Source organism: Macaca thibetana, chromosome 13, assembly GCF_024542745.1.
Source record: "Macaca thibetana thibetana isolate TM-01 chromosome 13, ASM2454274v1, whole genome shotgun sequence".
Classification (NCBI taxonomy): Eukaryota; Metazoa; Chordata; class Mammalia; order Primates; family Cercopithecidae; genus Macaca; species Macaca thibetana.
In genome coordinates, this window is record NC_065590.1 from 76,728,734 (window position 1) to 76,756,083 (window position 27,350).

At 37.8% G+C, this 27,350-nt stretch overlaps 1 protein-coding gene across 11 annotated transcripts in view; it reads right to left on the reverse strand.

Moving 5' to 3' along the window:
* LCLAT1 (lysocardiolipin acyltransferase 1) overlaps positions 1-27,350 on the reverse strand; it is a 216,832-nt gene that overhangs the window by 171,142 nt on the left and 18,340 nt on the right. The window contains exons 3-7 of one of the 11 annotated variants that reach the window (XM_050754715.1): positions 22,925-23,009; positions 13,689-13,747; positions 10,455-10,592; positions 3,197-3,325; positions 950-1,030 (exon numbers count right to left, since the gene is read on the reverse strand). The exons of 3 other annotated variants lie outside the window; for them this stretch is intronic. The gene's annotated coding sequence lies outside the window, so the exon portion shown is untranslated. 7 more of the 11 variants (XM_050754717.1, XM_050754716.1, XM_050754714.1 and 4 more) reach the window with 7 other exon arrangements.

Consider the following 27,350-nt stretch of genomic DNA (forward strand, 5'->3'; position numbering starts at 1 on the left):
GCACAGTGGCTCGCACCTATAATCCCAGCACTTTGGGAGGCCGAGGCAGGCAGATCACGAGGTCAGGAGATCGAGACCATCCTGGCTAACATGGTGAAACCCCGTTTCTACTAAAAAAAATACAAAAAATGAGCTGGACCTGGTGGCACGCACCTGTAGTCCCAGCTACTTGGGAGGCTGAGGCAGGACAATCACTTGAACTCAGGAGGTGGAGCTTGCAGTGAGCCGAAACGGCGCCACTGCACTCCAGCCTGGGCGACAGAGTGAGACTCCATCTCAAAAAAAAAAAAAAAAAAAAAAAATCAGGGTAGCCCCTAAATTAGCTAAGACTGTGGTCAGACTATCCAGGTTTGAAGCCTAGCTTGGCCACTTAATAAGTGAAATTTCCAAACTGTTACTTCCTCAGTTGTAAAAAAATAGGGGTGATAATAGCAGCACCTACACATCAAGGGGTTGTGAAAATCAGATGAGTTAATACATATAAAGTATTTGCAACAGCAACTGGTGCAGAGTACACATACTGAGTAAATGCTGGTTATTATTAGTTATTAAAAGGAGGCTGGTATAGCTAGATTAAGACACATCAGTTTGGATTTAGACACAAACGCTTCACGTGAAGTTTAAGAGTGTGACCAGTTTTTTGCATGTTTTAAGTGCAATGGTGGGTTGCTTGTACAGAAGCAACTAGAGTCCTCACTGGCTCTCTTCAGGATGGGGTGGGGCCACAGAGCACGCCCTGATCCCTGCCTTACACAGACCTCTTAGCAGAATTACCCTTTCTTCCTTGACCAGATGGGACAGAATAGGCTCTTTCCCCACCTTGTCTTGCCTATGTAGTAAGAAACCGTGAAGAAGTTGTACTTCTTGGAGTGGAAATTCCTCCCTTTCTTCCCCACTGAGTCTAGGAAGGTAAAGAAGATAACATTAAATATGCTTTCACTGTACTCACATGTTGAGAACCGTATTCTCCAAGCCCACTCACTTGTGTGGTACAAAGGTGGAAAGGGGAATGCTGCTATCAGAACTATATCTGAAATACAAAATGTCTTTAATAAGATTAAGATACTTGCCAGGGTCACATTGTAGCAGATCTAGGGCTAGATCTATAGTGTAAGTCACATGTTCTCAACTGTAAACCAGGATGAGGTCATATGCTAACATATCAGTACAATGGAAAACTGATCCTGGGCCAAAAAATGATTACAGATTGAGAGGAAATGATTTGATGGTTTAAGATACAAAGTTCGAGTCCATAATTTTAACATTGTAATAGGATCTGAAGAATCTCCTTATGGTCAAGGTGACTGCCTTTGGGGAGCATCATTTGTTAATTCCTTATGGAAATATAGTAATGATATTGGAAATAGACACTGAGGACAGAATTCAGGATTGCTGAGAACCTAACACGAGCTTTGCACTGACTTGTTACACAACTCTGCACTCCAAGACTCTTTCTAGCTCCACAATTCTCAGCGTCTAGGGAAAGGGGTCTAAATTAATGCAGCCTAGGTGGCTGGAATCTGGAATGTGGGAGTTACTGAGTGCTAAAACTTATTTCCAGAGGAAAAAATGAAAGATAGTATCTAAGAGTCAGAATCTGAAAAAGCAAGAGTCAGGGACAACCAAGCTGTTTTCAATATAAACCATTAAAAGAAAAGAGAAAGTAAGGACAGTTCCAAGGTCAGTGCCATCAGGCAATTGCCATGTTGGTGAGGGATGTGGCTGCAAAGTCAGCACAATCTCAATCTGAAATCAGTCATTACTGAGCATGAAGCCAACATTACCTTTTTTCTCCAAGTTATAAATGTATGATAATAATCTACTGTTACTTTAGCAGCAAACTATGAAGATTGCACATACATGACCAAATTTTAGTGTTGGAAATTTTAAAACCTTACAGCCAAAGTAATCTGATACAAATTTACTAATATTCCTAATGATTGCTGTGATTCACGGTCTCTAGACCTAACTGGAAAAAAATTCATGTGATTCACTGTGGTAACTACAACTACTACAAAGCCAAACACTCTAAAAAGAGCAGTAAGGAAACCAGAGTTTTTCCCTGGGTTGATGCTGAAGACCTCTAAAGCTTTGATGGTTTTTCTTTTTAACAGCTTTATTAAGATATAATTCACATACCATAAAATCTACACATTTAAAGTGTACAACTCCACGATTTTTGGTATATTCAGAGTAGTGCAATAATCACAATTTTAGAACACTTGCATCACTCTCACCCTGGGTTAAGGAGTGCTTGTGGTCTGCTCTCCTTAACAGCTCTTTCTCCAGGTAGCCACATGGTTTCTATTCACCTGGTTCAGCACTTAGCCCAAGAGTCACTCCCTCAGACAGGACTTTGCTGACTGTACAACTTAAATTATAATACCAGCGTCATGTAACATACTTCAACTCCACCTAACACATCTCATCCTCATTTAACACACTTCAAGCCCCACTCATATTGCTGCCCACTCACCCTAAATCTCTATTTTTCTTAGGACTGGTTGTATTTAGCATTTCAAATATTTTACTTATTTTCTGTTAACTCTGAAAGGCAGATTTTTGTTTGTTTTATTAACTGCTATACTCCCTGGGGCCTAAAACATGACACATTGTAAAAGTTTAATGTTTACAGAAGGGAAAAAGGGAGAGAGAGGAAAGAAGGAAATGGCTACCCTATTACAAATGTCATTATTTTATGTCTGTTTCAATTTACTAAATTATGGATTTTCTATATCATTTTTCTCCTTTATAATCAAGGATGACTAATCAGAGAAAACTAAAATAAATGAAGGTCACTGAACTTAACACCATTGCAGACTCCAGTATCTATGCTTTAAAGATTTGTTCTCAACTTTGCCTTCTTTCAAGTCTTTACTGAGTGTCTTAGCTGGGTACCATGGGAAATACAAAAGAATTGTAAAGCAAAGTCACTTTCTTCCAAAGGCCTACCATCTATGTGAGCAAGACATGTATAAATTAAATGCATACCATCTTTCTTTCTGCCTTTGTTTTCAGTTCTTAAAAATGTGAATTAAAAGTACCTAGTAAATATCATAGAATTTTAGGAGAAAAAATAATCTACGTGAACTAGCATGGTCAGTAACTACCTCCTAGAGAAAGTAGGTTATTATAGTAGGTGGAACTGAAGTAGCAAATAGCACCAAACACATTATGGCTTAACAAAGTAATTTACCTCTTGCATATGTAATAATCACAGGGTGGAGGAGGAAGGCTCACATTGGTGGGGCAATTCTCTTACATAGTCATTCAGAGACCTAGGCTGCTTGCATTGTGGCTCTGCACTTCCATGGTTTCACATCACCTAGCAAAAAAGGAAAGAATGTGGAGGAACACTACATATCATTTTCCACTCACATTCCATTGGCTAGAACTCAGTCACAAGGAAAACAAGAGCTAGCTAGCTCCAGGTTCAGGATGAAGAGAACAAATTCTAGTAGGAATTTGGTAGTCTCTGCCACTGGAGGATTTGAAATGAACAAGGGAGGATGGGTGGCACATAACTGGGAAGGAGGGAACCACATGAACAAAAACAAGCAAATCAAAGCTAAGTAACAGTACACTGGAAGAGTGAGGACAAGTCTGGCTGTATTCTGGGGAGCAGCGAGAGAAGAGTAAGGGTGGTTAGTTCAGTGGTTCTCAAACGCTAAACTTAAAACCAATCCCCAATATATGTCAAATTTTCTACCATTCTACAATGAAATGAGAATAAATACAAGTTCATATCTTGTTAATAATGCTGAATTTTATAATTCAACTTCTGTAAGATATATAATGTGATAACAATATAAAAATTTCATGCTGTAAGTTTTTATACTAAAAAAAATTTTTAACAGGTCAGTTAAGGCTGTCAAAAGTTCTTTCTAAGATAATGCTCTTTCCTGACTATAACAAAGTCAGTCTTTATGCCATAGGCAATTAGGATTTACCGTCACTTTCCAGTTTATCATGTATTTTTAGTGGTTTAATATTTTCTAACAAGCCTGTATTGCTTTGGAAATTAGAAAAGATTTATTCCTAAAAGCTGTAAGGGTTTAAATATACAAAACAAGAGTTATCTGGGAGTGAGCAGAAAGGCTTACCAAACCACACATATAAACTATACTCAAAATACATGCTGAAAAGGTAGAAAGGTATCTGACTCTTCTGAACCCAATTTCAAACTATTCTATAAACATATAACATATATGACAAATACTAAGCCAAAAAGGGAGTTTAAGAAAGTAGTAAATTAGCATGCTAAGAACAATCTGCTATAGCATTAATCCAGATGTTCCTATAGCATTAATCCAAAGTTCCATTCCTAAATGAACTACTTTTCACTAAAAATGGCATTATCTTCTATTTTCCTATTTACTACAGGTTACATAGGAAAATGTTTAGTTAACATTAAATATAGCAATGAAGAAAGTAAAGTGCTCTTTTTGCTAGGGAAATTCAAATGTCATCATTCAACCGTGAGATAAAAATAAATTTTATTTGGAACGAAAGTGTTAAACTTTAATCTTAAAAAAAGTGAACACTTAAGAGGAACTATTTATGACCATGGAAATGTGAATTTATTAAAGAAAGAAAGTTATTTCCTAACCTCTAATAAAATAATAGTTCTATAAAAAATCACTTCTTCAACCTTTCTTCCTTACATATCACTAATGGCAAGTATTGAAAAAGATGGCACTGCACATGACACCTCCTTAAAAATAGAGAAAAAAGCTGTCCAAAAAACTAAAATGGTACAAATTCCATTAACTGAAAGTCTAGTGTAGTGCTTCATTACGTTCCAAACACATCATGTAAATGTTAGCCATATATCTTTCCAGTCAAGTTAGAACTATTCAGCTAAGGGGGAACAAAACCAAATGAAGCCGACCATGCATGGAAAACATCTGCTGATAATTTCTAAAGTTAATGGTTTCTAATAGTAGTATATATCTCTTATCACAATGCTTTCCATGGAAAATATGCAATTATTCACTGGTGAAAGATCACACTAAGTGACTTGTTAATATTACAAAAACCAGTAGTGGTACCATATAGCAGTCTGTTCATGTTTGGATAATTTAATTAGTCAGGGTTTAATAAACTTTCTGCTTAAGTGAGTTACTGTTTTTAAAAAATCTAACATACATATACCATACCACACCATAGTAAAAGATGTGCAAAGTTATTTCTACAAACAGAATTTTAGGTCACTGAAATTCAATTTAAAACACATATGGAAAAATGAAATATTTAATAAACAGTTCAACTTAATTATTTTAAAATGAAATCACTTTTTTTAAACTGTCAGTCAAATATGTTACTAAATGTTACACTCTCAAATGTACACACAGTTAAACACTCTGATCATAATAGTTCTAGTCATATTAAAATTTGATGGCTAACATTTATACAATGTGTGGCCAAGCTTTCCTCTAAGCTCTGGACAAAGAAACAGAAACTAGATCTGCATTAGAGATTGTATTCTGCACAACACAGTTCTTGCCCACAGTACTTTCCTAGCGCTATTATCTTAAAATTACAATAAAATAATATTGGTTAATGGCAAAGCCAGGAAGTTATAATGAAACTGAGAAGACCCTAAAAGTTTAAAAGTCTCAAAACTAGAATCACATTGTACAATGAGTAAATACATTAAAAAATAATAATAATAATGCCAGAATTATTTCCAAAAGAGCCCTGTGGCTTTCAAAATGACTGATTTGGGAAGGCCACAATACTTACTCCCACAATGCTGTCACTACTTACAGTATTTTTAGAACTCCTTTATGGGAAATCCCTGCAGAACTTTTAGCACATTCTATTAATTATCCTCAATGAATGGTAACAAAGCTCCAAACTTTGAAAGCGAATTTGAGTTTTTGAAGCAATTAAAGAGTCTCATGGGGCCTAATACAGAGAATATGATGGATCAGCAAGCAGGGCCACTTATATTTGGTCCAAAATGAGATGTAAACATGAGTAATAGACTAATTTTCCTAGGAGGCCTCCTGGGAAGACAAAACCTCTAAGGTGACTGCTCTGAAGCCCATTTCTCACCTAGTTATCAATGTAACTCAATTTCACAAATAACCGGCATCCAGTTCAACATTCCCATTTTACTAACGAGAAAATGAAGTTTCTAAAAAGGTAAAAGAAATTTCCCCAAATCACCAAACTATTTAGTGGCAAACTGGGGCCTAAAAGTCAGGTCTCCTAATTCCTATTCAGTACTCGTTCCCATTCACTATGCTGCCCATAAAATTTAAGGCTTGAGAATAAAGTAGAATTGCTTTTAAAATCCATTAGGAGTTTTAGTTTTAAATTCAAGTTAAGACAACTGGAAATGGATATGGTAGGTCTAGACCCTAAACTGGGTCTGGTTTGCAATGCCAGAGCTCTTATAGCTCAACCAAAATGTAAGAAAGTGGGTTTGCTTATGCAGACATTAAAACAAAATTAAGGCCGGGCGCGGTGGCTCAAGCCTGTAATCCCAGCACATTGGGAGGCCGAGACGGGCGGATCACGAGGTCAGGAGATCGAGACCATCCTGGCTAACACGGTGAAACCCCGTCTCTACTAAAAAATACAAAAAACTAGCCAGGCGCGGTGGCGGGCGCCTGTAGTCCCAGCTACTCGGGAGGCTGAGGCAGGAGAATGGCGGGAACCCGGGAGGCGGAGCTTGCAGTGAGCTGAGATCCGGCCACTGCACTCCAGCCTGGGCGGCAGAGCGAGACTCCGTCTCAAAAAAAAAAAAAAAAAAAATTAAAGATGAGTTTTCATCATCACTAGTAGCATTTGTTGAGCATTCACTATGCCAGACACTTTGCCAGGCTCTTTTGCTTGCAGTGCTTCATTAAATCCTCAGAACAACCCTATGGAGGTAGACACATTATACCCTCACTTTAAAGATAAAGACAGTAGGTCTACTAAGGTTAAATCATATAATCAGAGTTACAAAGTGTGACAGGTTGTATTTTCTAAAGATGGTTATAAAAATACATTCTTTTTCTTAATAAACTTATTTACTTTAGAGTAGTTTTTAATTTTATTTCATTTTATTTTTATAGAGACAGGGTCTCCCTATGTTGCCTAAGCTGGTCTCGAACTCCTGGGCTCAAGTGATCCCCCCAACCTCAGCCTCCTGAAGTGCTGGGATTAGAGGTGTGAGCCACTGTGCCTGGCCTAGAGTAGTTTTAAAATTGTGATGATAGGACAGAATTTCCATATACTCTATACTTAGTTTCCCCTAATATTAATGTCTTATATTAGTAGATACATTTGTCACAACTAATGAAGCAATATTATATTTGTATTAACTAAAGTCCAAATTTATCTAAATTTCCTTAGCTTTTATCTAATGTTATTCTGCACCAGGGTCCCATTAGAATACCACATTACATTTAGCCATCATGTCTCCCGTGGCTCCTCTTGGCTATGACAGTTTCTCTGACTTTCCTTGCTTCTGATGATCTAAGATTCTAAAAAGCTGAGACCGGTCCCCAAGTGTATCTTACACCAGAGAGGGTGCTTCTTAACCATACTACTAAATAATTTCCTGTAATCCAAATTGCTTGTCCTTAGGTTTGTTTTTTGTTTTTAATAGAGACAGGATTTCACGATGTTGACCAGGCTGCTCTTAATCGAACTCCTAGCCTCAAGCAATTCTCCTGCCTCAGCCTCCCAAATCACTGGGCCTAAATTGGCAGACATATCACATTTGGAAAGTAGATCCTACAGCAATGCTTTTTCTTTCAGTAACTACATTACTACATAGTATATTCAAAAGAATATATGAATGAGCTATCATGGCATATAAGACTATGTGGCTTCAAAATATAAGTAACATCATTCTCAGTGACAAGACCAAGCAAGTTATGTATTAATATTTTTTAATAGCCATACATTCTTTCCACACAGTTTTGGAAAGATATACACTAGAGATTTTTAAAAATATTCAAATAATTCCTGCTTTCATTTAATGGCAGGAGTGCTTATAAAATATTATTAGATTTACTATACACATTTTAGGATTAAGTTGTAGCCAGTGCTAATTATAACATGCCTGGAAAAATATCTAACCTACACTGATTAAAATTCTATTTATAAAGGAAAAATCTAAACCACAGAAACAGTGCTTAGTTTAGAACAAGAACATGTACATAACTGCCAAATGCAATCCCTATTTAGATGTCTGTCTTACTGAACACTGTAATCACAAAAAACCAAAATGAATTTCTAAGTGTTTCAAGATGAAATAGCTTTTGCATAACTTTCAAGGCTTGTAATTACTTCCTTGAAAAGGTAAATAATCCAAGTTTCAATTTATTTATAATACTAGTTCTCTAGAAGTTAACAGATTGAATACTCAGCTTTACTATACATGGAAGCCTCCTACAAAATTCAGAATCTCTCAAATTAACAATTAAATGCTAACCAAAGAAAAATTACTGGAAGTCAAAGGCCAATACTAAGTTCCTACAGCCATTTATGGATAATGCAAACCCCTAGGCTTACTGAATGGGTTTTTAAGACTCCTCAAATACTTGGGGATAGCAAAGTATAAATCTAAACTGATTGCCCAGAAAAATGAATCATTAACTACACACAGTCTCTGCTTCCTCACTTCCCATTCCCTCTTCAATCAACTTCCCTCTTCAGTCAGCTTTCGGCCTCTACCATTCCACTGAAACCACTTTGGCAAAAGAGTCCACTTTCATGTAGCCACATCCAAGAGCTACTTCTCTGTCCTCATTTTACTCTACCCTCTTGGCAGCATTCCACACACATGGCCACTTCCTCCTTGAAATGCTAGCCTCTCTTGGCTTTTGCGACACCACTCTCCAGGTTTTCTTCTGACGTTGGTGATCCTTCTCTCCTGGTTGGATTGGTTGGCTCCCCCTCCTCTACGGGACCTCTAAATGCTGAAGCTTCCTATCACTCAGACATCAGTTGTCTTCTCTCTATCCTCTTCCTCCTTCCTCTTTCCTTTGCGCTATCTTTATGCTGATATTACCAAAATACCTCCAACACATTATCTTAGCTCCAGACCCACAGGTTCATCTACTTACCCAACACTTGAGTGTAATCTTACAATGTAAATCCAGTTACACAATTTCCCAGTTTAAAAACCTTTAACGGCTTTCCACTGAGCCTAGAGTAAAAATCGAATTACCACTCCCCTTCCACCTCCGTGCTAACCTCTTCTGCCAGGTTCTCCAACAGGCCACTTCCTACCTCAGGGTTTAGTACAAATTGTCCAGGCTACCTTCTCAGACTTTGTTTCACTACCTCTGTTTCTTCCTTGAGGTTTTAGGTGTCAGCTTAATGTCAACTCCTTAAACAAGCTCTCACTAAGGCTGACCACTACTTAAAGCAAGTTCCCCTCAATAGTGATTCTGTCTCAGTCCTGAGTGCTTCATTTATGGCTCTCATTAGAGCCAGCGGTTATTTATTCATTTGTCTGTTTCCTTGTTTTCCACCTGTCATTCCCTCTAGAATCTTAGTTCTATAGTTCTGTAGTTGTAAGGACCATACTGATATTGTGCACTACTATATCCTCAGCATAAAACCCCAGCACACTTTGAAAGAGCTCGAATTTTCCCGACCCCAGAAACAGGGTCTCACCCTATTGCCCAGGCTAAACGTGCAGTGACGAATCACAGCTCACTTGAACTCCAACTGATACCCTCGCCTAGGCCTCCCAGAGAGCTAGGATTGCAAGCATGAAGCATCATACCCTGCATGAAAGAGCTCAATTTCTACTTGATGGAGGGCTTAATATAAAAAAGAGAAAAAGTCAGATAAATTGATCCTGTCACTTTATATTTTTGCCAGGAATTCAAAAGCTAGTATAGGCCGGGTGCAGTGGCTCACACCTGTAATCTAAGCACTTTGGGAAGCCAAGGTAGGTATATCACTTGAACTCAGAAATTGGAGACCAGCCTGGGTAACATGGCAAAACCCTACATCTACAAAGAAAAAATACAAAAATTAGCCAAGCATGTTGGTGTACACCTATAGTCCCAGCTACTCAGGAGGCTGAGGTGGGAGGATAGCTTAAGCCCAGGAGGGGCATGTTGCATCAGCCAAGATTGGGCCACCGCACTGCACCCTGGACAACAAAGCAAGACCCTGTCTGGAAAAAAGAAAAAAAGGTAACAAATGTGGTTCAGCTGACCAGTCTTTGGCCATTTTGCTATTTTTATATGGGGTCCTTTTTATTAAACAGAATACTAATACAACAAGTATAAAAGTATTAACAGGAAAATAATGTCACTTTACATCCAGAATATTTTTAATAGCCTCCAATGTGCTTTCAAAGGTTTATCTCTATGATGTAATGAAATGCAGTATAAAAGGATGAAAGTGTTTACCCTAATTGAAATACAGAAGGCAGGGATTATTTCCATTTTACAGATACAATCACTAAGGCAAAGAGGTCAATGAGTTACCTAAAATCACAGATGTTTAGTGGTGGAGCTGAAGTCTGATCTCAGTTTTCCTGGCTCCCAATCCAGTCATTCTTTTGTTTCTTTTACTTTCTTCTTTTTTGTGTTTCATTTTGGTACATACTTTCAGCCTTCTTAAAACTGTAGGGTTCAGTAAAATGTACAAACCCTAAGTATATGACTCAATATTTTTAAAAGTCAATATATCCAGACTGAGACAGAGTACTGCCTGCAACCCAGAAGCCTCCTTCATGCATGTCCCTTCCCAATAATTAACTACTCCACTGGTAACCACAATTCTGAATTATATGACCATCATTAGTCTTACCTGTCTTTTAACTTTATCTAAATGGAATTAACAAACATATACACAGCCAGGTGTGGTGGCTCACACCTATAATCTCAGCACTTTGGGAGGCTGAGGCAGAAGGATTGCTTGAGCCCAGAAGTTCTAGACCAGCCTGGGTAACATGGTGAGATCCCATCTCTACCAAAATGGGAGGATCGCTTGAGCGATCCTCCATAGATGGGCATGGCAACGTGCGCCTGTGGTCCCAACTACTTGAGAGGCTGAGGCAGGAGGATCACTTGAACCCCAGAGTTGGAAGCTGCAGAGAGCTATGATCGCACCACTGTAGTCTAGCCTGGATGAGTGAATGAGACCCTGTCTCAAAAAAAAGTATATACTCTACTGCATCTGGCTGCTTTTATTCAACATGTCTGTGAGAGTCACCCATATAAGTAAGTGCCAAAATGGTTTCTTCTTTTTCATTGCTGTACGGTATTTCACTGTATAAATATCCCAAAATGTATTTATTCTGTTTGACATCTGTGTATTTTTCAAGTTTGAGCTATATGAATAATGCCATTACAAACATTCTTATTTTGTAGATGAAGAAACAAAGGCCCTAAAAGGGAAAAAATACTTAAAGAAACAGCAATTGGGCAACCAAGTATATCCCAGGAGGCTTGATTCCCCTTTTACAATGTAACACAAGTCTGCAAGTCCATCTGAATCTTAACCTAAAGATTTGTTAAATTATTGTACAATATAAAACCAAGTCTTAAGTTACAAATACTATGCCAAAGATTACTGTAGTTTCTGGTTATGAAAGTTACTTTATTTGTGTATGTGTGTCTATGTCTGGTTTTTCAAATCTATCTAGCTACCTACTTACCTATCTATCTATTTATTGACAGGCTGTCATTCTGTCATCCAGGCTAGAGTGCAGTGGCACAATCATGGCTCACCGCAGCCTCAAACTCCTGGGCTCAAGTGATCCTCCCGTCTCAGCCTCCCAAGTACTAGGACTATAGGCATACACCACCACACTCAGCTAAGAAGTAACTTATTTTTATACATGTAACTATTCTATAGAGATTTACCTCCTCTACAGTCAAATAAAATTTTGTTTCCCAGATTAGAAATGAACCAAATTGGGAATTCTATCAAAATATGAACAGAGACAACAGTCCCAACTTATGAGCAGGTAGCATTCTAAAACTCTGCATTTAAATCAGCTGTTTGGAATTCAGATGCATTTTCCCAAAAAATTACATTATACAAAGTGATTAGGTTTTCAGGTCAGCCTACAAAAGCCAACTTCACAAAAATGTACCTGAAAATAGCACTAATAACAACACAGTCTTTAACCACTATGAATAAATGCTTAACTTCAAATAATGATTTATAAAACTATCTCCTAACACCCCAATCTCTTGTTTTAACTCCTAAAGTGTGGGAGGCCCAGTTCCAAATGCTTCTGTAACTGGCTTATGCCTTTTTTTTTTTTTTAACCCCTCACTAACACTTTTGACTTTATGTTCCCAAATCCTGGGCCACAGAATTCAGACCACAGAATTCCTTAATTCCTATCCCTTAAATAATAACCCTTTGAGATTTTTCACTGCTAGAGAAACTTTCTGGGGGGAGAGAGAGAAATTAGAAAAATAGAAGGAAAATAGTAAAATTTCAAGAAGTCTTAAAAAGTTGGTCTGTTTTTACCAAAACGGGCATGGAGTCAGGCAGGATTTTCCTAACCTCCTACTTGCATTAAAATATTCTTCTCGAGAGCCCTGCTCAATCTTTCTAGACTTCTTAAAATCCTAGGCTGGGCACCTCTGAGTGTCTCTCCTTTCACTAGGAAAGTCTCCAATTTAATTTCTTCTCACATTCCTTCTCATTACTCAGTGATAGCCTAAATGGAAAGATAAAGTGATATGTTGATAACATCAAGTCTTTAGGTATGCGCAGAAGTGAAATCAGGGAGAGATGAAGACTAAGGGGTGTTCAGGCCATTGGGGTCACAATCTGTGACTTAGTTGTGTACCCATTAGAGGCTATATACAGATACTTTGGAGCAAATAAACCATTTCATAAATGGACACCAAAAAAGTTTCCAGAAATGAGAACAATCTACCTTATATACCACAATATAATATTCCTTTCCTCTTTAAGGCTTACATTATCTTTCCAGTAATTAGACTGAAGATGTATTCTATATTTTCTCCATACAACAAGCACTGACCTGAATACACCACAAACAGGTACAATGCAAGGCATCAAAAGGCTAGCTCTAATTTGATGAAATTAATTTACCTGCAAATGGAGAAATCGATTTCTATTCAGTCTAGGTGATAAAAACTAAAAGAACAACAGCTACCCTAGCCTTAAAATCCAATAAAGAACACGGTAAATGTCTCTGAAAATCAAAAGACACCTACAAGTCATAAATGCCCTCAAAGGATTCTTAGGCATAGGAATGAGGAGTTGATTCACTAAACCTCAAAGAATGGATGTTTTAAAGGAAAAAGAAGATAAGACTGTGTCATTTTATCAAGTAAGTCTTTACAGTAAGTAAAATACCTTACGGGCCAAAAATTAAAATGAACTGCCAAACTTATGTACAAATTATTAACTATCACTTCTGTGACTGAAGTTAATATGAGAATCATACACTTAAGTGTAACAATGTAAAGAGGTATCCAAAAGTAATTTGAGCTAGCTTAATACAGACAACTAAATACACCCTCAGAGAGCTGACAGCCTGTAAACCAGCAGTCCCCAGGCTTTTTGGCACCAAGGACTGGTTTCACAGAAGACAATTTTTCCATGGAGAGCAGGGGCAGGGGCAGGGGTGGTTTCAGGATGATTCAAGCACGGTGCATTTATTGTGTACTTTATTTCTATTGTTATTACTACACTGTAATACATAATGAAATAATTATACAACTCACCATAATGGTAGAATCGACGGGCGTCCTGAGCTTGTTTTCCTGCAACTAGATGGTCCTATCTGGAGGAGTGGAGGATATGAGACAGTGACAGATCATCAGGCATTATATTCTCCTAAGGAGCATGCAACCTAGATCCCCTGCATGCACAGTTACAGGGTCTGCATTCGTGTAAGAATCGAATGCAGTGGTGACGAATCTGAGCGGAGGTGGAATTGAGGCGATAATGCAAGTGATGTGGAGTGGCTGTAAAGACAGATGAAACTTTGATCGCTGGCCTGCCATTCACCTCCTATCCACTATTATTTTACATAAACTAGTCCTGGTTCCACCACTTACTGTGTGAGCTTGGGCAAATTATTTAACCTCAGTGGCCCCAATATCTACAAAAATAAATTGGACTAAAAGTGGCGGCTACTTAAAGACTATTGTGAGGATTAAATGACAAAGTAACTGTCTTCAGCAGCTCTAGGAACAGAGTAAATGTTCAATAAAGGTTAGCTACTATTATTTTATCCTCTTGATTAGTTATTTGAAATCACATCTATGACCTATACTACCTTTGGAACCCTCACAACCCTCCAGGACAGTGCTTAAGGCCCAGTGAATGTTCAATATTTAATGGCTGAGGACTACTGGTTTATATGGAAGCTAGAACCACGAAGCTGAAGAAGACTTTAGAAGTCATCTGGAGAAGTTTCACTCCATTCAACAATAAGACTCATAGGGGATTATCACATCTTTGCTTGAACACTTACAGCGACAGAAACTTGCATCTCAACAAAGCATAAAGGAATAGTTCTAATTATTAGAATGTTCCTTGAGATTTCATTACACTGACTACTGCTTCTCAAAATATTTCTGCAAGGCTGAATTCACTAGAGGGCATCACATATTAGGAGAAACTATATCAGAAATCATCACTAAAAGGAAGGAATCATTCAACATTTATTCTGGCTAAAAGAAAAATACTGGGCTGAGTTGTATAAAACAGGCATGCCAATTTAAAACTTATTCTATTTAAACATGCATTAAAATGTTCAGAATGAATTACAATGAAGATTCTGACAAATTAGGTCGAAAATCACAGTAACTGCAAATGCTGTTGTATAGGTCAGTAATACAGATTAACACAGGGCTGGGACTCTTTCCAACCCCATTATATAGCCTCCCAATAATTGTATACAATTTCAATGGTTACTTGTTTACCAAAAAAAAAAAACCATACAGTACCAGATTACATTTAATACTGCCCCTTGCAGCCAGCCTCCAAGTCACCACCAGCTATCCAAAAAAAGACCCAGTGCCAAAAAGAAAATTATAAGTTTCTATAAGACTAGTAAGGGACCATGACTCAATTTTGTAATCCCAGAACTATGGAGTCTGAAACAGAAGTATCACTTGAGCCCAGGAGTTCTAGACCAGCCTGGGCAACACAGTGAGACCCTACCTTTACAAAAAACTTTTTATTAGCCAGTGGTGGTGGCACATGCCTGTAATCCCAGCTGCTTGGAAGGCTGAGGCAGGAGAATCGCTTGAGCCCAGGAGTTCAAGGCTACAACGAGCTATAATTGTGCCACTACACTACACTCCAGCTTGGGCAACAGTGAGATCCTGTGTCACACACACACAAAAAAAAGGCTAGCAAGGTAAATCTGAACCTGGATTTGTGTATAACTAACAAATCTAAGGCCAGGTGTGGTGGCTCATGCCTGTAATCCCAGCACTTTCAGAGGCCAAGGTGGGAGGACTGCTTGAGTCTAGGAGTTCCAGACCAGCCTGGGCAACAAAATAAGACCTCATCTCTACAAAAAATTCTTATCAAATTAGCCATGTTTGGTGGCACACACCTGTGGTCCCAACTATACAGGAGGATGTGCCAGGAGGATCACGTGAACCCAGGAGGTCAAGGCTACCATGAGCCGAGATTGTGCCACTGCACTCCAGCCTGGGTGACAGAGTGAGGTCCTATTAAAAAAAAAAGTTAAATTATTTAAAACCAAATCATTAAAACTGTTCATTCATTAACCAGGTAATGGTACAATTTTAAAACCTCATCATGCGGCCGGGCGCGGTGGCTCAAGCCTGTAATCCCAGCACTTTGGGAGGCCGAGGCGGGCGGATCACAAGGTCAGGAGATCGAGACCACAGTGAAACCCCGTCTCTACTAAAAATACAAAAAATTAGCCGGGCGCAGTGGCGGGCGCCTGTAGTCCTAGCTACTCAGGAGGCTGAGGCAGGAGAATGGCGTGAACCCAGGAGGCGGAGCTTGCAGTGAGCCGAGATCGCGCCACTGCACTCCAGCCTGGGCAACAGCGTGAGACTCCGTCTCAAAAAAAAACAAAAAAAAAAAAAACAAAAAAAAAACTCATCATGCTCAAAGAGGATCCAGAACTGTACTCAAATATCTGTGGCACATGCTTGTATTCCCAGCTACTCAGAAGGCTGGGGCAGGAGGATCACTTGGGCCCAGGAGTTCAAGTCCAGCTTGGTCAACATAGCAAGTCCCTGTCTCTCAAATTAAAAAAAAAATCTTTTAATCCCCATTCACGACAATTCACAGTAATATGTAGAGAAAAACATGATGGAAAACTAGGCATGATTTATAGCACAGCTCTACACTTTATCAGATTCTGTTTGATGGGAGCTATTTTACAACTCTGTAGGCTATAGGTTAACTGAGGGACATGTAAATTCTATCCTGTCAGGCAGGAGGTTCAGTTGACCTCCTGGGCCTCTCCCCAGCTCTCCCTCCCCAACAAACCAGTTTTGTCTCCATTTGGGTCCATTTCAACATTTCTTTACTCCATATAAATTTGTGGGTTATATTACTTTTCTATTGAACCAGGTATAACATTTGCCTTCTTCCCTGATTATGAGTTTTTCTTTTACACATGTATTTTCATAGCTGCAAAGTCATTAACACACTACACAGCTTTCTTATTATTGGTAAGATGTTGTTTGATACTCAGATACCAACACAAAAACAATCCAAACAGCAAATTAGACTGGAAAGGTCCACTGCCCATGTAAATTAACAAACAAGCCTTTGGGTTTTGAAAATCAATCCCTTATAAATTTCACTGGTATAAATTAAGTCATGAGCACCGCATAAAACTAGGAAACCAGGTTTCAGAACCTTCAGAGCCAATATTCAGACTGCAGATAATGGTGAAGTCATGAACTCTAGCAACCACAACCTGTTGCCCACTCATCTTCATTCCCTGTAAACAGTTAAAACAACTGAGGAAAATGGTCAATCCAACAGCACAATGTGCTTCAGATGATTAAAAAAAATAATTTTGGTAGACTCTGCTCCATAGAACGCATCCATGTTCATTTATCCATCCACAGAAGTAGGTTAATTTTTATGTCACTGAAGAAATCAACACAAAAACTCTTTGTTTAGGTTCATAAATTATCAAGATTATAAGGAATTAGAGAAGAAATAAAGGGATGAAAAAACATGTTGATAACCAAATTAAAGAGGATGTTCCAGATACGGGTGACCCAAATCAGGAGAATCAGGTGGCTTTTAAGCCTACCAGGTTCTCTTCCGTCTAACTGCTCTCTTTATCCCAACGACACTAACTTAAAAGAACATAACAGATTCAGATTCCTTTTACTATAAGAAGCATACAACCTTGTTCTGAACTTTTTATATATGTATACACACACATATATATGTCTTCATGTATAGCATATGTAACTGTCATATGGTAGTTATGTAATATAGTTAGACACATATAATTGTCTAACATATGTAACTATCATACACATATAATTGTCATATACACATAATGAATTAATCAGAAACATTCACTCCAGACAAACTATTTTCCAAGATGGAAATCTGCTCTCCCCTGACTAGTGAGGCCATGGATACATGGTACACAAATATCAACTATATTCAACAAATCATTTCTTTTTATTTTCAACTCCAGAGAAGATAGAAAGGCGCAATTATGATTTAATGCAAAAATAGTTGCAACACACTATCCACAGCCAATCTTTTTTCTTCCTCATCACTGTGACTTAAAAGTTTCATCTAATGCATGGCACAAAATGTTCCATTACAAGGTATGGTGGGGGGCAGGTAGGAGGGATTGGCAAGACTTGTGGAGACAAAATATTCTAATAGAACCTGGATTTCTTCCTATAAATATTTAGGAAAACTGAAAATTCCTGAAATTACTTGGAAAGGTAATCACCTCCTGACTCCCTGCAAAAAATATTTTTAAGATCCGGCCTACCATAAATATTTTGCATAAAACCTATCTGAATGTCATTAAAATGCCTACAAAAAAGACAATAGAACACTTTACCAAATGCAAGAATAATGTACATTCTAACACTAGGGGCACTTCCACTTTTATAAGAAAAGAAAAAGTTTCCATTTGTCTGAGCAACTTCTGATGCAACATTAGTAATTACGGTCCTTTCCTCCAGTGTAGGCCTCAGAAACAAAAACCAGTTGATGTTTATAAACATTTATCTCAAATCAAGAAAGAAATTAACACAAAATAAAACATCAAAAGGCTTAATCTGGGCAAATTTTCCAGTTTTACAAGCCAGTGACAAAAAGTAAAGCCTTAGAAGGGGATTAATTGTCAACTCCAACAGTTTAGAGAGCAAAGCCAAATAAACAAGTGGAACCTTCTATTCAGTGAGTTCTGAAAGTCTTGTCTCCTTTTAACTCCTTTTCCATAAATGCTTTCTGTATATTCTTGCCCATGTAAGCCCTAAGGACAAAAATTGTAACTATGTGGATGTTTCTTCTGTTCTCAATTTTGAGACTATGTCCCATAAACTAGTAAAAACTTTAAATTAGCTTCTTTAAAGTTTTCTAGTTAACTCCACTCAGAAGAATGTTAAATATTTAAAAGAAAGAAAAGGGCACTATGAAAAACCCACAGCAATGGTTCATGACAATGATGTTCATACTTCATACTCAGGGGTAAAGTGACTATAAGCTTTCCCTCTAAAATCAGGAATAAGACAAGGTTGATTGCTTTCACCATTGTTATTCAACATTGAACTAGAATTTCTAGTGAGAACAATTAGGCAAGAAAAAGAAATAAAATTCATCCAAATCAGAAGGAAGAATTTGCACATGACATGATCCTATGTATAGAAAATCCCCAGGAACCTGCCGGGCGCGGTGGCTCAAGCCTGTAATCCCAGCACTTTGGGAGGCCGAGACGGGCGGATCACAAGGTCAGGAGATCGAGACCATCCTGGCTGACACAGTGAAACCCCGTCTCTACTAAAAAAATACAAAAAACTTGCCGGGCGAGGTGGTGGGCGCCTGTAGTCCCAGCTACTCGGGAGGCTGAGGCAGGAGAATGGCATGAACCCGGGAGGCGGAGCTTGCAGTGAGCCAAGATCTGGCCACTGCACTCCAGCCTGGGCGGCAGAGCGAGACTCCGTCTCAAAAAAAAAAAAAAAAAAGAAAAAAGAAAATCCCCAGGAACCCACAAAAATACTACTGGAGCTAATAAACAAATTCAGCAAAGTTGAAGGGTACAAGATCAACACACAAAAATCAACTATGTTTCTATACACCAGCAATAAACAAATCAAAAGGAAAATTAATAATTTCATTTACAATAACATCAAAGGAATAAACCTAGGAATAAATTTAACCAAGGAGGTAAAAGACACTTTGAAAACCACAAAACATTAACAAATTAAGGAAAATCTAATCTATGGAAGGATACACCAGGTTTAGGGATTAAAAGACAGTGCTGGCCAGGCACGGTAGCTCATGCCTGTAATCCCAGCACTTTGGGACGCTGACGTGGGTGGATCACTTAAGGTCAGGAGTTCAATACCAGCCTGGGCAACATGGTGAAACCCTGTCTCTCTATTAAAAAAACAAAAACTAGTCAGGCGTGGTGGCACACACCTGTAGTTCCAGCTACTCAGGAGGCTGAGGCAGAAGAATCACTTGAACCTAGGAGGCAGAGGTTGCAGTGAGCTGAGATCACACCACTGCACTCCAGCCTGGGCAACACAGTGAGACTCTGTCTTTAAAAATAAATAAATAGGCCGGGCATGGTGGCTCACGCCTGTAATCCCAGCACTTTGGGGGGCCAAGGTGGGTGGATCACGAGGTCAGGAGTTCAAGATCAGCCTGGCCAAGATGGTGAAACCCCGTCTCTACTAAAAATACAAAAAAGTAGCCGGGCGTGGTGGTGGGTGCCTGTAATTCCAGCTACTCAGGAGGCTGAGACAGAGAACTGCTTGAACCCGGGAGGTGGAGGTTGCAGTGAGCCAAGATCGCACCACTGCACTCCAGCCTGGGCGACAGAGCAAAACTCTGTCTCAAAAAAAAAAAAAAGAATAAATAAATAAAAGACAATACTGTTATGGCAATACTACTCAAAGCAATCTACAGTTGCAATTCAATCTCTATCAAAATTCCAATAACTTTTGCAGAAATAGAAAAGCCAATCATCAAATATGAATGGAATTGCAAGTGGTTCCAAGTAGCCAAAACAATACTGAAAAAGAACAAAGTTGGAGGACTCATGCTTCCCAATTTCAAAACTTACTACAAGGCTACAGTAATCGAAACAGTGTGGTACTGAAACTACCTTTGCAAAATTATAACAGTGAGAAAACACTAACACAGCTGACTCCATCTTGCTTCTAACCTCATTAGCTAACTGTCTTTGCTCATTCCTGCACATAGGCCAAGCTAACTATGGGAGGAATTTAGTTTATATTTTAACCTTAAAGGAAGTATAATAGTCCTTTCCCAAAACTAATCCCCTCCTTGTTTAGAGACCAAAACCATCTTTGTAAAAACTAACAAAAGGACACAAGGTCCAAATTATGGTAGGGGCCTGAATTCTGCTAAGACTTAGGCATAGTTAAATAATAACAAGACACTATTTTGGTTGTCTTTTTTGTAATTATTTACTAGACAAGAGTCACTAGCCAGTGGTCATAAGACTTGTAACTTCCCCGATTACCCCAATAGATTACCTCATTATTGTAAAACCCAAGGCTGATTCTTGAGGTATTTTTCAGACCTAGTATTCTGGTGGACCAACTGATGCCACCTGGGTTACTCATAACATGAAATTGGCTCCACTGGCCCTGTAACCCCCACCCAGAAACTGACTCGGCACACAAGACCATTTTGACACTCGTGTGATTTCATTCCTGACCCAACCAATCACATGCAGATTCTTGCTGGGCATGGTGGCTCATGCCTGTAATCCCAGCACTTTGGGAGGCTGAGGTGGGTGGATCACTTGAGGTCAGAAGTTTGAGACTAGCTTGGCCAACATAGCGAAACCCCGTCTCTATTAAAAAATACAAAAATTAGGGCCGGGTGTGGTGGCTCACGCATGTAATCCCAGCACTTTGGGAGGCCAAGGCAGGTGGATCACGAGGTCAGGAGATTGAGACCATCCTGGCTCTCTACTAAAAATACAAAAAATTAGCTGGGCACAGTGGCACATGCCTGTAGTCCCAGGCGGGTGTGGTGGCGGGCCTGTAGTCCCAGCTACTTGGGAGACTGAGGCCAAGACCTGTAGACCAATTAATTGAGAGTCCAGAATTTTGACCATACATCTATGGCCAACTGATTTTCAAGATGGGTGCAAAGACCATTCAATAGAGAGAGAATAGTATCTGTAACAAATGATACTACTGGCTAGCCACATGTAAAAGAATGAAGGTGTCCTCAAACTCACTCAAAATCTATCAACAACCTAAACACAAAAGATAAAACTATGAAATTCTTATAAGAAAACAATGGTAAATCTTCACAACCTTGGATTTGGCAAGGGATTCTAACATGTGACATCAGAAACATGAGCAACAAAAGAAAAAAAAAAATCAATTGGACTGCATCCAGATTAAAAACTTTTGCACATGAAAGACCACCATCAAGAAAATTAAAAGACAACCCACAGAATGGAAGAAAAATTCACAAGTCAAGGGTCTGGTATCCAGTATATATAAAGAACTCTTACAACTCAACAACAAAAAGACAAGTAACTTTTTTAAACGAGCAACGGACTTGAATAGACATTTCTCCAAAGAAAACATACAAACGGTTGACAAGCATATGAAAAGCTACTCAACGTCATACATCATTAGGGAAATGCAAATCAAAACCACAATGAGATATCACTACATACCCACTAGCATGGGCACAATTTTAAAAATGGAAAATAACAAGCATTGGTAAGGATATGGAAAATTTGCAATCCTTATATATTGCTGGTGGGAATATAAAATAGCAGTTTCTCAAAGAGTTAAATAAACCTTGAAAACATTATGCTAAGTGAAGAAGACACAAAAGGTCACATATTGCATAATTTTATTTATATGAAATATTCAGAATAGGCAAATCCATATAAACTGAAAGCAGACTGGTGGTTGCCAGAGGCTGGGGAGAAGGGAGCAACTGCTTAATGGTACATAGTTTCCTTTGGGGTGATAAAAATGTTTTGAAACTAGATAGCAGTGGTGGTGGCACAACACATGAATGTACTAAATGCCACTGATTTGTCCACTTTAAAATGCTTAATTTCTTGTAAATTTCACCTCAATTTAAAAAAAAAAAACAGATATATATCAAATGGCTATTTTTTCTTCCAACTATCCACAGTAGAGGTCATTTACAAATGACCATAACGGAAATTTCAATTAATTTTGCAGGGCAAGCTTCTGATTACGACACAATAAAACTAAGAATTAATAATTCAAAACAAACAACCCTAATGATTAGAAATTCTTAAGCCTTCCTATATAATTGCTGAATTAATGAAAAAAATTAAAAATATACAAGACTTGTAGTTCCCAAATGCTGATGTGCATTCAGATTACCAAGGAGTGAGGAGCTTGTTAAAAATGCAGAAGCTCAGGCCCTATACCCAGAGTGTTAAGTAGAGTTGGAATATCTGCATTTTTAATAAGCCTGCCAGCTGAGACTGATATTCACCAAAGTTTAGAACCAGTGCAAGAGAATATTTAGAAAAAATATAAAGACATTACATATCATAAGTTACAGGATTCATACAAAGCTGTACTGAAATACTTTCTAAAATAATATTTAAATAAACAGAACATAAACTAAGCAATCCAAATTTTAAAATCAAGCAGTCAAAATTTTAAAATAAAAGGTATGATTAAAAAACAAAAATAGAAATATGGATGACAGTAAAAATGATTGATTGGATAACAACACACAGAAAGGGTCAGGCACATTGACTTACGCTTATAATCCCAGCACTTTGGGAAGCCAAGGTGGGAGGATCACGAGTCCAGGAGCTCGAGACCAGCCTAGGTGGCAGTGAGACCCTGTCTCAAAAAAAAAAAAAAAAAAAAAAAAAGGGAAAAGAAACATAAAAAGACAGCAGAACTTTAAAATGAGCTTGGTTCTTTATGAAAAAATTTACAAAGTCCTAAAAATTCTAATAAAATAAAGAATTATCAAATAGGTAAAAGCAGAATTAGTAAATTAATCATTTGTAATCAGGCAAGAAAAATAAGTTTGTCAGCAAAAACAGGTAAAAGCAGAATTAGGAAATTAATCATTTTTATTCAGGCAAGAAAAATAAGTTTGTCAATAAACTGAAAAAAATACAACTTATCTAGACAACTCTTGAGTTACTTTATCAAAAATATAAGAAGTTGTATGTCATTAAAAAATAGAAAAAAATTAATTGTAACATTAGTTATATAATCTACCACTTGGTTGAAAAAAATAAAATTTGTACAGCAGGGGGAAAGTTTTAACAAAATGTAATGGACTTGAAATTCTTTCTGTTGTTCTTTCTTCACTAATAAGAGAAATAAACAGACTATTGTCCTCGATTCAAAAGCAAATCTGAAAATAATATAAATGATTCTAAATTACTCATTTTCCAGGCTTAAAAAAAGTCAAAATATTTCCCTATGAACTTTACTATTGAGGTTAACTTTTCATTTTAACGTCGTTTTGGTAGACTGTTTAGCCTGTTACTCAACACTGAAAACCAGTAAATAACGGTGATCAGCAAAGAGGAGATAAGAATTAAGTCATTCACAATAATTAACATAGTACATATAATGAATCTTTGTTTAATAAAAGGGAAATAGCCCTTTTGTCTTTAGGGTGTTCAGTAAAAGGGAGACAGCCCTTGGTTTGTCTTTAGCCGGGCGCGGTGGTTCAGTAATCCCAGCACTTTGGGAGGCCGAGGCGGGCGGATCACTATCAGGAGCTGCTGTGAAACCCCGTCTCTACTAAATCACTGAGCCGGGCGCAGTGGCGGGCGCCTGTAGTCCCAGCTACTCGGGAGGCTGGGGCAAAACAGAACCCAGTTATTCTCTTGGGCGACAGAGCACTCCTCTCAAAAAAAAAAAGACCAAAAAAGTAGAGGCCAAAAAAGTCTGAAAGCAGTATCATTAAGAACAAAAGCAAGGTCACACTCCCTCCAAAGGCCCCACGGGAGAGTCTGTTCCTTGTTTATTCCAGCTGTTGATGGCTGTGGGAATGCCTTGACTTGTGGCCCTAACACTCAAATCTCTGCCTCCTGGTCACAGTGCCTCCACCTCCTCTGTGTATATATAATCTCCCTCTGCCTCACTTTGATAAAGATACACAGGATTGCTTTTAGGGACCACTCAGATAATCCAGGATAAGTGCCCTAGACATCAACATCCTCAATTTAATTACAAAAACCATTTTCTAACATACAAGGTAACATTTCACAGGTTCCAGGATTAGGACTTGAGTATTTTAGAGAACCATTTTCAGCCTACCACAGACAGTCTCTTTAAAAACCTAACAGGCCTGGCCAGGTGTGGTGGCTCATGCCTGTAATTCCAGCTCTTTGGGAGACCAAAGTGAGCTGACTGCTTGAGCTCAGGAGTTCGAAACCAGCCTGGGAAGCATGGCAAAACCCCATCTCTATGTAAAAAACAAAACAAAAAGTAAATAAAAATTTAAAAAGAACAAAAACAAAAAAACCCTAATAGGCCAAGCTTTTTTGTCAGGAATTAGATCCTATCTTAGTTTCCAGATTCACAATGCCAAAGTCATAGGCCTTCTGACCCTAGACGTTGCAAACAAACACCACTGAAATTAACTCGGGAATTTCATCAGGTGCACAGGAAACTATCACAGGGTATATCCATTTGTTCCAAGAATACAAGAGAAGTTTTGTCTGTTTTACTGTTTGAGTTAAATTCTGCTCAAATTTTGTAGTCTCAAACTACCTATCTGCATGTATCTGACATGCAAATAAAAACAAAGCGTTCTTTCTCTTCTATATTGGTAAGAAGGGGTCTTTTTGTTGGTAAGATTTTCTTATTGCTCCAACATACTTTATAGAGTTGGGTAATAATAAACTAAGTTTTTAAATAAATTTGAGACAAACTACTTTCCAAAGGCAGCAAAATTTATTTTTATCCTCTAAATTTTTCCAGACACACAATTTCAAGACCCACTAGCCCTTGAATCTCCTCCAGAATCAAGCAGTTTCATTCCATAAAATCAAAATAAATTCCAGATGAATTAAGAGTTACATGTAAATATGAAAACATTATAGAATTACAATAGGAAAATGAGCCAAGAATCAAGAGTCACATACAAAAAGGAACACTAAAAATAGGCAAAGAAATCAGACTAATGTAACACGATACCATGTTTCCAATTACTTTTTCATATTTGACAATGAAAGTATCCAGCAAAGCGAGGGTATAGGAAAATAAGGCCTCAAACATAAATTGCTAAGAGAATCAACTGATAGAGCCCTTTTAAAAGACAAATTCAGCATGGCTGGCAAATTATAAAATGCATGTACATTTTTACCCAATATTTTCATTCTAAACTTCTATCCTACAAAAGTACTCATAAAAGTAAGAAAATATAAGATAAAAATGCTCATGGAGGCACTATTTGTATGTGAAAATTAGAAATAGTATAAATGTCCATCAACAGAGAAATGGTTAAATTATGGCATAGCCATATAACTGGAATATTATGCAACCAGTTTTTAAAAAGTGAAGCACAATCGTCTCAACATCCATGGGGGATCTGTTCCAGGGCCTCTTGAGGACATCAAAATCAACAAATGCACAAGTTCCTCATATAAAATGATATATTTGCATATAGCCTGCTCATATCCTCCAACATACTTTTCTCTAAATTACTCATAATATCTAATACAATATAACTTCTATATAAATAGTTATATTGTTTAGAGAACAATGACAAGAAAAAAGTCTGTACATGTTCAGTTGAGACAATTCTTTTTCAAATATTTTTGATCCATGGTTGGTTGAATCTACGAATGTAAAACCTGTGGATACAGAGGGCTGACTAGACATTAACATAAGCAGTCATTCAGAAAGGCAGACATGACATGTGAAATGAAGAAAGCAACTTACAAAATAATAAATGACTCTGTTTTTAATTAAAGGAGAAAACAAAAAGAAATCTATGTACAATAATATGTTTATATATTAATAGAAACCATGTTTTCGAAAAATCTTATGACATAGAAAAATCCTAATAATATAAAGTGAGAAAAGTAGGCTACAAAATTTTATAGGTAATAGCATAAATAAAAGTAGCACTATAAAATAAAGTTATCAACTATCTCTGAGTAATGTAATTCTGATCTGTTCTTTATACATTTTTTTATTTTCCAAAATGTATAAATATTACTTATATAGCATTCGAGTTAACTTTCTTTATTAAGAGAGAGGATCTTGCTATGTTGCCCAAACTGGTGTTGAACTATTGAGCAACTAAAGCAATCCTCCTGCCTCAGCCTCCCAAGTAGCTAGCACTATGGTCAGGAGAGATTCTAACCCTAAAAAATACCAAGAGATTGGGTATAATGATGTGAGTTCATGTACAAAGAAGACTTTTTAAAACTATCTATTTACCAAATCTTATCTATGCTGAAGAATGATCCCTCATTCAGACTGGTTACCTTGAATATGTTTATTCTCATGTTCCACTACCAAAAATATTTTTGAACTTTTATAGTTTAAAATTTCCTTTGATCAACTCAGGTAACAGAAAGGTAATTCTTAAAATTAGTATTAACTAACATAATCATCCAACCTCATCACATAGGCTAGCCCTGAAATAGATTCTGGTTCATTCTAAACAACTCTAGCTTCAAAAGACAAAGATTAGCACAAGCTCTGTCAGTTAAAACACTATGCTGCAACTTTCAACTTGTCTGGGGACAAGGAATAGACCCTGGTGTCAGAAGTTTCCCCCAGGTAAACTTAAGTATTCACTGTCATCAGCACTGTCTTTCCAGTTCACTCATGGTCTTCCTGAGCAGAAGCGGCCTACCCTCAGTCACAATTCTCAAAATCCTACCATCTCTTCAATGCTAAGCTCAAGATACACCTGTTTAGTGAAGCTGTGCCTCTTTTGAACTCCAGAAGCATCTTATCGCCTATACTACTGACTTGGTCAGCATGCGTTATTTTTACACAGACATTCTTTTCATATACTCTAACTTTCCAATTATACTTTACAAGTAACTAGAAGACACAGTTTCATCTCCAGTGCAACTTGCTGGAGATAAAAACTGAGTGGCCCATCCAAGAAACACAATAGGTGTTTGTTTCCTTTTGTTGTATATAAAGACTGGGACAGCATTAATTTGAGCCTATGGTACTCCAGTGGGCCTT